At 36.6% G+C, this 12,560-nt stretch overlaps 1 pseudogene; it reads right to left on the reverse strand.

The window, feature by feature from the left end:
* Window positions 1-1,346: 1,346 nt before the first annotated feature.
* LOC132188726 (putative disease resistance protein RGA4) lies at window positions 1,347-10,304 on the reverse strand (annotated as a pseudogene).
* Window positions 10,305-12,560: the final 2,256 nt, after the last annotated feature.

Raw genomic sequence — 12,560 nt, forward strand, 5'->3', positions numbered from 1 at the left:
GGAAAATATAGAGATACATTTACAGCAGAAGACCAATCAGGCTGATTTATTGTGCTGCTTAGCATTTGCAGGTTTTATATTTTTTTCCCTGTCTCTCTCTCCCATGGTCCTCTACTTTCATTCAAAGTATCAAATTCCAAATCTCAAAAGCATTTGTACTTGCAGTTATGATTGGAAACTGAGGAGATAGCAAGGAAACCTCTACAACATGTGTTATCTTTGCTGAAATCAGGGGGTTATTTTTTGGTACTACTCCAGACTCATCTACAACATGGTATGAAATATAAAGGCTGTTGAAGCTAGAGCTGTTGTTTTTGGAGTTATTTGTTAATTACATTGGGATTTAATTACTTTGCATACTTGTTTGGATGTAGTAAATCAAACTAGTTCAAATATTTGATTTAGCTGGTGGTTTCAGCTATTTCTTTTCAATTGGGTGATTTGCTTAATTGTTTTTGTATATTGGTAGCTTTTCTTTGTACTGAAACTAAGATAATGGGGCCTGCAAATATTCACTACTCTCTCTTTCGCTCACTCTCTTTCGGGTCATTTGGTAGCCTAGAAAGATTACAAATTCTGATCAGATTTGCTTGTGAATGGAAAGGTCATTTTCCAAAACAGGATAATGGTTTGTTGATGAATGGGATGCCTATTTCCTCAATCTTGAGTATTGATCATTCTTAGCCCTCTATGATCTTAATTTCAAATTAGCAGGTCACTTGGTAAAAAGTAAATGTAATAGCAAGTTTATACCAGCAGACGATTTTGCCAAGGCAACAAAGCAAGCATGCACATAATAATAGTTCTGACAACAATTGCAAAATGAAATACCATCCATTTATAATATTTCTAGTATCACAAAGAGATGTATTCAAAGAGATTGGCAGTGATGAGTGAAAAATTACACTGGTTTTCCATCTCGAGTAACAGACTCTATGAGTCCTTCATCGGAAGCCATTGAGAGGCCATGGATGACAAGCCTCAAGCATTTCACAAGAGAATTAAAATGACATGATTCTAAACATTGGGACTTGTTATGTTGCCAGCAATGCTAAAGATATAACATGATTTACAACTATTTGAATACCTGGGAAACTAACATAACTGGAAACTATATATATATATATATATATATATATACACACACACACACACGTACAACTCCAATCTACACCTAATAGGGAGCTAATTAGGTGTTTATCAACAATATGTAAAATTAAAAATTAATAATCATTTAAGCATTTACCAAATATATATAAGTGCAGTAAATCAAGAAGACTAAAATATTTGGTTACGAAGTGGAAGCCTTTTGAAGAACTCTTCAAAAGTAAAACTACTCCCTGGCAGTCAAACCCAAAAAATCACTCTACTATATAAAAACGAGAAATTACACAATTTCAATACTTACAAAACATTTGCAAATGACAATCCCATGTACTAAACAAGTAACACACTTGTCCGCTACCGCAATAATTCTCCCAAAACTTCTGGAATGTTTCTTTTATGTGATCTCCTTCATCGGAACTCCGATAGGCTTCGTGCATTGTTCATGATCTGTTTTAGCTCTCTTAGCACACTTATTCTCATGTAGAAACTATATCTATTCTGTGCTTAGCAGTTTCCAATATATAAACTACAAGAGTCCCTGGTCTAACAGAATACAAACTGTGAAAACAAAACTGCATAACTTAGTCGGCGTCTGGATGAGGTCCTTTCTCGTGTGGACGCAACTAGGTTAATCACAACTAAATCAAGAAACCTGATGCAGTGTGTCCAGACTACTTGCAGACGAGCGTCTCTATAAGTCTAGAAAACCATCCCGTTCAGAATAGCTTCAGACGTCATTGCAGAAGAATGTCTTAGTGAATCTGGAATTGATGTCTCGTCCGGACATGCTTCAGACACTAATGCAAACGAACGTCTCTATGAATTTGAAATTTGTACCTCGTCTGAATGAACTGTAGACAGGAATGTAAACAAGTCTATTTTGTCACTGAATTCGACAATTCAAAAACTAACAATAACAAAGACGAGATCAAACCATGTATAGAAGTCTAGAGAACATGTGTGATCAGTTCACAACAACATTGCCCTGCCATCTCTCGAGTCTCCTTTGCTTCTTATAATCATCATATGACTGTAAGAAGAAAACAAGATCATCGGTAAGAAACTGAAATCCAGCAAAACATTCTTTACATGATTAAAAGAGGCATTACTTTATCATCTAAATAATCTTATAACAAGTCTTACTAAGACATTTCCTATCTTGAACTAATAGGTTGTAGCTAAACATATTTTTTCAGCTTTACCTGTGCACTTAGAAAATGAGGAACCCAAACTCTTTTGGAACCATCAGCTAAACGTTTCATGGTAATGAATTTTCCATAGCAGAAAAGTCATCGTTGACCTGCAAACATATATAGCAAAAATGCAAGTAAGAACAATTTCTATTGTTAATATGCAGAAATCAATTTTGATCCCCATGAATCGCGGGTAAAAATTTAAGCTATGATTTAACTTTGCAACGGGATTTAGAATATTAAATAAGACCATAATTTAAGACAAGAATATGAAGTTTTACTTCCAATCTACCACAAATTCTACCTTGTGAAAGTTCTGTCTCAAATAGAACATAAATCACTAACGGAGATTGTCAATGCTTGAGAATCAGAGATTTATAATTTATAACATAAGATGAATGCAATATGAAAATAAGAGTATCTCCCTATATACTTGATTGTGGATGGATGAATCTCAGTAATCTCAACAATTTAGAATCTGATCAAAGTTCATAATCTTTCTAGGTTACCAAATCAACTGAAAGAGAGTGAAAGAAAGAGAGAGTAGTGCATGGATGTAGACCCCATTATCTTAATTTAAGTACCAAGAAAAGCAACCAAAATACACAAACAATTAAGTAAATTATCAAATTGCAAATAAACAGCTGAAAGCACTAGCTAAATCAAATATTTGAATTAGTTTCAATAAATACATCCAAACACGTATACAAAGTAAATCCCAATGTAATTAACAAATAACTCCCAAACAACAAGTATTCAACAACCTCTATTTCATACTATATTGTACATCAGTCAGGAGTAATACCAAAAAAATGACCCCCCCCAATTTCAGCAAAGATGACACATTCTGTAGAAGTTCCTTGCTATCTCCTCGATATCAAATCACAATTGGCAAGTATAATTGCTTTTAAGATTTCGAATTTGGTACTTTGGATGAAAGTAAAGGACCATGGGAGAGAGAGACAGAGACATAGGAAAACAAAGATAAATCCTACAATTTATTCACTGGTAGACAGGTTGATGAGCTGCCAATTCAAAGCAAAAATACCCCTTCAATTTATGCATTAACAGAGGAAATTTTAGTCCCACAACTATAATCTCCATTATTTGGTAAAAAAAATTACTCTGTTCTTGAAAAGGCATTGGCTAAGTTGCAAATACTATTCAATCTTTTTTGTGAATGGGAAAACGACTAGCTAGCTAGACTGTACAAACTGATAAAGCTAGAGATGTAGATTACTTGAAGTTTGCAGGAGAAAAAACTGCAACCCAATCATCCTCAAAAGGATAGGAGTTTGCAAGATTCACGGTCACTCATTCAGAGTACTCGCCCTGTAATCATATAAAGAAAAACCCACATCAAAGACTTAACTTTGTAGTTATTGAAATATCATGAACATCAAAAACTTGAATGTGATCAATCTAGATTCGACGAGAATTACATCATGACAATGCATTATTAACGTACCCAAGACTGCAGAATTATGTAGTGATTTCGACGCTTAATTCCTCCAAATTCTGCCTAGTTTAATTGTTTGAGGTGACTTCATTGCTTCCCTGGCAACTTTATATATTTCACTCTAACCAAAACTCAACTCAAAGAATCCTTCTATGCATCTACTTCCAAATCCACATACCAAATAAATTACCACCGCATCTTTTTCTAGTTCTACTTTTAAAAGAAATATTTTTACTTCTATTTTTTTTTTTTTCTAAAAACATCAAACTTCTGAATTGAATCGAGCATTAATTCCTCCAAATTCATTAATTCCTCCAAATTCATTTGCACAACCTCTGTGGCGGTGAAGATCAAGCAGAAGCTGATCTTGCTCTAGCTCTCGTATGCCTCTTTCATTTGGCAATACTCCACCATTAACAACAACAACAACACACAATTCCCACTTTTCTTCACTCACAAATGTTGAAAACGAGACAAAATAAGCCAAAATCTAAGAAAACCAAACAGCAGAAGAAACAAAAATAAAATAAAATAAAGGTGGATACCAATTCCCGTGTAGATGCCAATCTGGGCTTCATCCCACCAATCAGCGCTCAATCCTCCTGCCCAGAACAGCTCGCACACCATGGTGTAGGGGTGGGCAAGGGTCTTGATGGGTGACTTGACTTTACTGTCTTTTGTTTGAGATCACGCAATAGAGGAATCATGAATTCAACGCCCTAGATTTTTTGAATATGCTCGAAATCCTCTTTTTCTTTAGCTGGTTCTTCTACTTCTGCATCTGAAATTTAACAACCAAGAAATACTGAGAGAGAAAAATGAAGAAAATGATGGAGAAGAAGGTGTGTACTTCAATTTACACGAAGGATTAAGATAAAATGATGAGTATATACCTGAATCTGGATAGTTTAATTCTAAGTTTGGAATGTGAGCAATCTTGGCCCAATCCTCACCTACTTCTCTCTCGCATCTTTGCAATAAGATGGGACACTTCTCAATTTTCAGCCTCTGCAAAGACGTTAAGCTACGGATTCCTTTGGGCAGTGATGTCAAATTGGCGCATCCATTAATTACAAGCTCTTGAAGTGATGTGCAGTTGTGGATCCACTCTGGTATAGCCGTGACAAGGGGTTGACTCAAGTGGGTTGACTCATGGAGTGACAACAGACATGTTACCACACTCTCACACTTTCTCTGAACCACTATTCAATTCCACCCAAAGCCTAAATTGAACCACTAGCTCAAAGAAGACCCCATAAAGCTCTTGCCGAAACTTAACTCCCTCCAAGTCAAGAGAGTGCATCTTTCCCTCCAATCCCATCACAGACCCAAGGAAGACCCACGAAAACTAGCTCACTCTCCAGATCAACCAAAACCTGAGATTGAAACCAAAACCCCCAAAAGCATGACAATCCCAAATCAACAAAACCTGAGATTCAGACCCAGATTCAACCCATAAAGCAGAACAATCAAACCTAGATTCAACCCATAAAGTAGAGCAATCAAACCAAAAAGACTGAGATGAGAGATTGAAAAAAACCTGAGATTCAGAAGCTTGCAAGTCTAGTTGATGTTACTATCCACTTCAATGGAGATCATGTGGCTCTCTTATCAAATGCAATTAGGAACAATGTTTGGCTTCATGTTGCGGCTTTTGTTGTGGTATGCTTTAACATGCTTCTGCTACTTTTTCCCTGTATGGCCATAATGTTAATATTGGTACTACAACTCTCCTTTTCTAAGAAGAAGGATCTCATACAGCATTGACCAGCATGATAAGAAATTTGCAATATCATGAATGGAAGAAAAACTCAAAGCTCAAACAACCATGTTAAAAGGATTGAATTAACACTCAGCCAAAGAAAGTCACAATCACTGATAAGAAAGTTTTATTTTCATTCAAACAAGTTGAAGGTTAACAAGACTTGGCGTTGACAATGCCTCTATGCCTAACATGTTAAATAAAGAGAAATCACAACCGTAAGATAATTCCACTATGAAAACTTTTTAATTCAAATTGCTAGCCAAGAACATGTTGTGGCTCAATGGATACTGAAATCAACTTAAATGCTCTCCATAATTTTGATGAAGCATCAATAAACTTGTATACTTGATTGTGGATGGAAAATTTTGCATAATCTCAACAATTTAGAATCTGATCAAAATTTATAATCTTTCCAGGCTACCAAATCAACTCAAAGAGAGTGAAAAAACAGAGCTAGTAGTACATAGATGCAGGCCCTATTATCTTAGTTTCAGTACGAGGAAAAGCTACCAATACACACAAGCAAATAAGTTGTAATTGTTAGTGTAGAATAGAATTGAAAAGTCAGCGACTCAGAGTTAGCCAGTTTCAAGTTCCAAATCACAAGAAGTCCTAATTGTTTGTGTGTTTGCTCAAGCATTTATTGTTTTTCTATTATAACAAAAAGGAAAAGCTAATATATTATTTATTGTTTTCTATCAGGCACAAAGATTATTTGTTGGGTGTACATGTAGTTTTCTTCACTCACAACTGCAGAAGAACGAGAGCATAAAAAATAAAATAAAAAATAAAAAATCTAAGAAAACCAAACAACAGGAAAGAAAAAAAAAAAAAAAAAGTGTACCAATCCCGTGTAGAGACCAATCTGGGCTTCGTCCCACCAAACAACGCCCAATCGTCCTCCACCGTACAACTCGCACACCATGGTGTAGGGCTGGGCAAAGATCTTGATGATCCGTGACTTGATTTACTGCCTTTTGTTCGATATGACAGCAGTGAATTGGTGGGAAGAGCAAGAATAGAGGCTAATTGTTTCTCCTGATATGTGAAGAATCATGAATTCAGCGCCCTAGATTTTTTGAATATACTCCAAATCCTCTGTTTCTTCTGTTCTTTAGCTGGTTCTGCTACTTCCGCATCTGAAATTTAACAACCAAGAAATACTGAGAGGGAAAAATGAACAAAATGATGGAGAAGAAGGAAGGTGGGTACTTCAATTTACAGGAAGGATTAAGATAAAATGATGAGTATATACCTGACTCTGGATACGTTAATTTTAACTCTGGAATGTGAGCAATCTTGGCCCAATCCTCACCCGCTTCTCTCTCACATCTTTGCAGTAAGATGGGACAGTTATGAATTTTCAGCGTCTGCAAATACGTTAGGCTACGCATTCCTTCGGGCAGTGATGTCAAACTGGAGCATTCATCAATTTCAAGCACTTGAAGTGATGTGCAGTTGTGGATCCACTCTGGTATAGCCGTCAAGTTTTCACAATTTGAAATCTTGAGCCTTTGTAGAGTGGTTGCATGTTGAAGCCCCAACGGGAGAGACACCAATTTCGGAACCTCTGTAAACTCCAAAGATAGGAGGCTCTTAAGGCCTTGCCAATGCATCCCATCCTCATCATTGACAAGCTCAAGCTCACGACAATTAAAAAGAACCAGGTTTTGAAGGGCAGTGAGATGTTGTATACCTGGGGAGAGAGAATTTAATCTATTGCAGTACTTTATGTTTAAATATTCGAGAGAAGTGAGGTTCTGCAACCACTCCTCTGGCAGAGCTTCTAGATCCTCAATGCTATTCAGTAGCATAGACTTCAATTTTGAGAGAGGAGTGGATGAAGAGGAGGCTGTTGCTGTTGACGTTGGACTTTGCGGTGTTGCCATATTCATCATCATTGTCTGTTGCAGTGGCTTTGAGCTCGCCATCTCAAGGACCAACTCTTCTTCAAGATGTGGAAACATTGGCATGGAAGTCAACATAGGGCAACTCCATATCCTTAATATTGAAAGACGAGGAAAGGAAGGGAGTAAAGGATGCTCCGTTATTTCAACAAAATTATGACTATCACTATTGACCTCCACAGAAGAATCCCTCCTCCTCCACCACCCCTTGAGATTAGGGCAAAACATGAGTGTAATTTCCTTGAGAGATGGGAAAAAAAAAGAAAACTCATTGCTATCACCACTGCCTGATGATATGTACTCCAGAGCATCCATTCGGTGAAGATGAAGAACTTTGAGAGAAGGCAGTTGATTCAAAGGAGGCAGATATTGGCATTTCCTACACTCCACTAACTCAAATCTAACAAGATTTGTGAGTGACGAAAGCCAACTCGGAAGCCTTGCACCGTAATTGCCTTCTAAACGAAGCCGTTTCAGATTTGGGTGCGGTTGGAGGACTTCCAATAACACTTCATCATCACAATATCGTCCGAAGCAATGACACCTCCTAATTTGATACTCCACCGTAAATCCAAAGCATCAAGATGTTGTTTCTCCTTTAAATTTGCAGCCTTACATTCTGACGTAGCATCTTTCCCGTCTCTCAGATTTATAATTTCTAAGTATCCTCTCAGGTTATTTAGTCCGTTTAGTTCTTTTAACTCACTGCTATGCCTAAAGAGAGGATCCTTGTAGACCACAAATTTTGATAAAGTCTGAAGATTAGTCAGTTGCCCCAACCCACGTGGCATATAAGCCAACTTATTACATTCTTCTATCTCAAGATGCCTGAGATTGACTAATTTTTTAATGTCTCTCGGCAATTCTTCAAGCTTCCAACAATATGAGAGTATTAGTGTTTGCAAATTCTGCAACATGGTTATAGAATTGGGAAGCTTCTTGAGATTGCGGTTTAAGGAAAAATCAAGAAATCTTAAATGCTTCAACTTCCCAATAGAGCTGGGCAGAAAATTAAAAATTATCCCGTCCAAAACCAACACGCGCAGTAACTTGGATGTTGAAAAAATTGCTTCAATATCTGACTCACCTCCAAATTTGGCGGAAGTTGAACGATAAAGAAATGTTCGCATACTACTTGCTTTACTCAATGAGGTTGTAATTGATGAAGTATTGATACCGCAACCAACAATTGATACATGACGAGTTTTTTCAGCAACGTTTCTCTCCTTATCATCATCTAATGTGGCAATCATCGATCCTGCCACTGAAATGGCAAGATCATGCATGAGGTCATGCATTTTGCATCTAAATAAGCTACCAAACTCATCCATTTCAGCTTCTTGAAAGAATGATCTCCAAAGTAAATCCATAAAATACTCATGACCAACATCTTCCAAGCATGGGTTCTGGTCCGATGACTTGACAAACCCTTGTGCTATCCAAAGCTTAATCATAGTTGATTTATTAAACTGGTAATCTTTTGGATACAAACTGCAATATGCAAAACAGTGCTTCAAATGTGAAGGAAGATGATCATAACTTAGCTGGAGAGTTGGTAAGATGTCATTTTCATTCTGAGATATTTTTGCGAGTTCATTCTTCTTAAATGCCAACCACTCTGCTTCTGAATTTTTGATACGTAGTAAACTTCCAATTGTCCTTATGGCTAACGGGACACCTGAACACTTTGCTAGGATCTCCCTCCCAATGGCTACTAAACTTGAATTCTCCTCCGGCTCCTGTCCTCTCTCAAATGCCATCTGCTTAAATAAAGACCATGAATCGTCTTTGTCTAAACCCCTTAAGGGATATCATTCAACAGTCCCGACAATCTTTGCAACGATTTCACTGCGGGTAGTAACTAATATTCTACTGCCGCTTGCACCACCCATCAACACTTGTTTCAAGCGAGACCATTTTTCAGGATCCTCATTCCACACATCATCCAACACAAGCAAGTATTTCTTTCCATCGATTTTTTCTTTAAGTTCACCCACCAATGCATGCATTTCTTTCACGTTTGTGGGAGATTCTATGATTTTTTCAACAATATTTTTAACTTGGAAAGGATCAGAGACACACACCCACATTTTGAGCTGAAAATGCTTTTGGATTTGCTCATCACTGAATATGAGCTGAGCCAGTGTAGTCTTCCCTAATCCACCAATGGCAATAATTGGAAGGATTGAAACATTGTCTTCAACGTTGGAGTCCAGCAGACGGTGTATAACTGCCTTCTTATCATTCTCTCGACCAATAACTGCTTCCACACATACATAACCATGAGTGTTATCCCTGTCCCTGTATCCCCCGGCTCGTGTCTCCACATGACTTACCTTTAAGTGGAAATCTCTAGCAAGTGCATTAATGGCATCCAACCTCTCTCTAATGGCTTTAATCCTAGGTGCCATTTTAAGACGATAGGCAAGCTGGTTTGATTTGGAAAAGAAAACGCGTACCTGTTTCGCCTTCTTATGACGGGTTATTATTTCCCTGCGTAGAGCTTCAGTGGAAACAGCATCCAGCAAGTCATCCGCATCATACATGGCATCTTCTAGCTTTCCAAGCCAATCTTTGACAGCATGGTTCCCAGCAGCCTGTTTGTCCTCTGCATCCAGAAGCACAGCTTTGATTGTTGAAACGGTGTCACTCAAGCTTTGAAGCTCATTTTCGAAGCCCCAGAGAAGTCCGATCTCTTTGGCAGCCAATGAGCCTAGAGTCTCAATGATTCGCTGGGCAGTGCCGAAGAGAATTTGTTCTGCCATTTTGTGAGATGATGGAGGGTGAAGGAATGCTCAAAAGGAAAAAAGCGCTCTTCAAGTATAGCAGTTGAAGGGTAGAACGAAGGAAGATGAACGTTTTGAGAAGATATACACAGAGAGAGAGAGAGAGAGTCAAGGTTTTGAGCAATTATTGATGGGAATGCTGAGTGCAAACGTGACTCACGAAAATCTAGCAAAATATCATAAATAGTAACAAGTGCATTGAATTTTTTACATTGAGCGTAAAAATAACAGCTGTATAATCATACGGTTTTTTGTTTTTTTTTTTTTGGGATGGGGGGAAGCCAACAACTGATGCAAAATACAGAAACATGGCGAAACAAAACATAGAAAATAAAAGAGGCCTCAAAAGACTATGATCTTTGTCCCTATTTAGAGAAAGAATTAACCATATATTATATATACAAATTAAATTAGTGAGAAAGTAGCTCATCGAGCTTGTGCTAGTGTCTAGTAAATAACATTGATTCTCACTCATGTTGATTTTGGTGAAGACAATTATGAGGCATAGAGACGCATAGTTTCTGACTTTCTGTCGGCTAGGAAGAACGGATAAACACCCGTGAATATTTATAAATCATATTGATGAGTTAATTTATCAAACTTATATGTTTGTTAGAAGGCAAATAAGGGGAAATAGGATTTATCAAATTATCTTTAAAAAAAAAAAAATTACTATTTTCTTGTTAATTGTCCATCATAACTTCATAGCTTAAGTCTGCATGTAACAAATAGTATCAAAATCAGGTTTGTAGAAATAGGCATCAAATAGGTGATTTAAGAACCATATCATTCTTGGAGGAACACAAAAGTGACTTGAAGCATTACTCTTGAAAATGAACTTTGATGTTTTTGGTTTACCAAGTGCAATCACTTCTCATTTATAAGATAAGAAACTTCATTTGACAATTTTCGTTACGAGAATAACTTTTACAAGAGCATTATCAGTAATCTCATCAAATTTTACTCATCAAAATAATCAAAAGTACATTTTTCTCTATTTTAACTATTCACTTTTTTAGAGCACCCAAGTAACCTCATTATTTTAACGGATCCGGCTTCTATGCAGTAGTTAGAAGCCGGATTATACTTTAGCAATCTACTTTCACTATTCGATTTAAAAATTAGTTTTTAAAGATTTGTTTATTCTAGCTTTCTCTAACTATTAGAGGAGAGAGAAACCGAAAAGAAAAAGAGGGATAGAGAAACCATTTTTTATTCCATTGTTGAGTAAACAATACTCGCTATTAATAGTGAGTACTATTTACTCACAATTTTTTTTTTCTTCCATCAAATTGGTGAGGTTGAAAAAGATAGTTTTAAAGTATTTTACCAAATTGCCTAAAAAGAAAATAACAAAAAAAATTATTTTTATTGAGGCTGCTAACATAAATCAGAACTTGCTCATAAGTCATAACCCTCCAAAAAATAATGAGGACAATTCTCTAATTGACGGTGAGATGTAGTTTTTCTAGGTTTGGAATGAAGGATAAAGAATTTTTGTCAAAGAACAGGTAATACTTAGACGGATAAGAGAATTCTGTGGACGAAGCGAGTTTTTTTTTTTTTTTTTTTTTTTTTTTTTTTTGTATAGAAAAGAGAATTTCAGCTAATTATAATTGGAAATTGGGTTGAAAAGAAATGGCATGGATATTTACAAAGTAAACAAACAATAAAGAAAGGAATGACTTTAAATAGCCTGGACCAGAATATTAGCGAATTATCTTTTAGATGAATAATACCCATTAATTATTGAAAAAAAGGTGGCACATAAATCAAAATCACAATGACAGAAATGCTGTTGACAATGGAGGAAGAGTAGGGACATAGATGATACTTCCATTCCACTAACAAAGATAAGAAGAAACTTAAGGTAGAAAGATGGTGTCCACAGACATCAACTGGCATGCATACATCATGCTATCCAAACAATTGCATGCAGTCTATGGCCAAACAGCTGCCACGCTGAAGATAATGTGAGCAAAAGTCTTACCACGTTATATATGGAATAATACCCATTAATTACTGAAAAAAAAGGTGGCACATAAATCAAAATCACAATGACAGAAACGATGTTGACAATGGAGGAAGAGTAGGGACATAGATGATAGTTCCATTCCACTAACAAAGATAAGAAGAAACTTAAGGTAGAAAGATGGTGTCCACAAACATCAAGTGGCATGTATACATGATCAGCTATCCAAACGATTGCATGCAGTCTATGGCAAAACAGCTGCCACGCTGAAGATAATGTGAGCAAAAGTCTTACCACGTTATATATGGAATATGCCTTTCAGATAAGTGGTATAAGAGCCACAAGTTCGGTGTTTTGAATTCTGAATCCGT

Source organism: Corylus avellana, chromosome ca1 (genome assembly GCF_901000735.1).
Source record: "Corylus avellana chromosome ca1, CavTom2PMs-1.0".
Classification (NCBI taxonomy): Eukaryota; Viridiplantae; Streptophyta; class Magnoliopsida; order Fagales; family Betulaceae; genus Corylus; species Corylus avellana.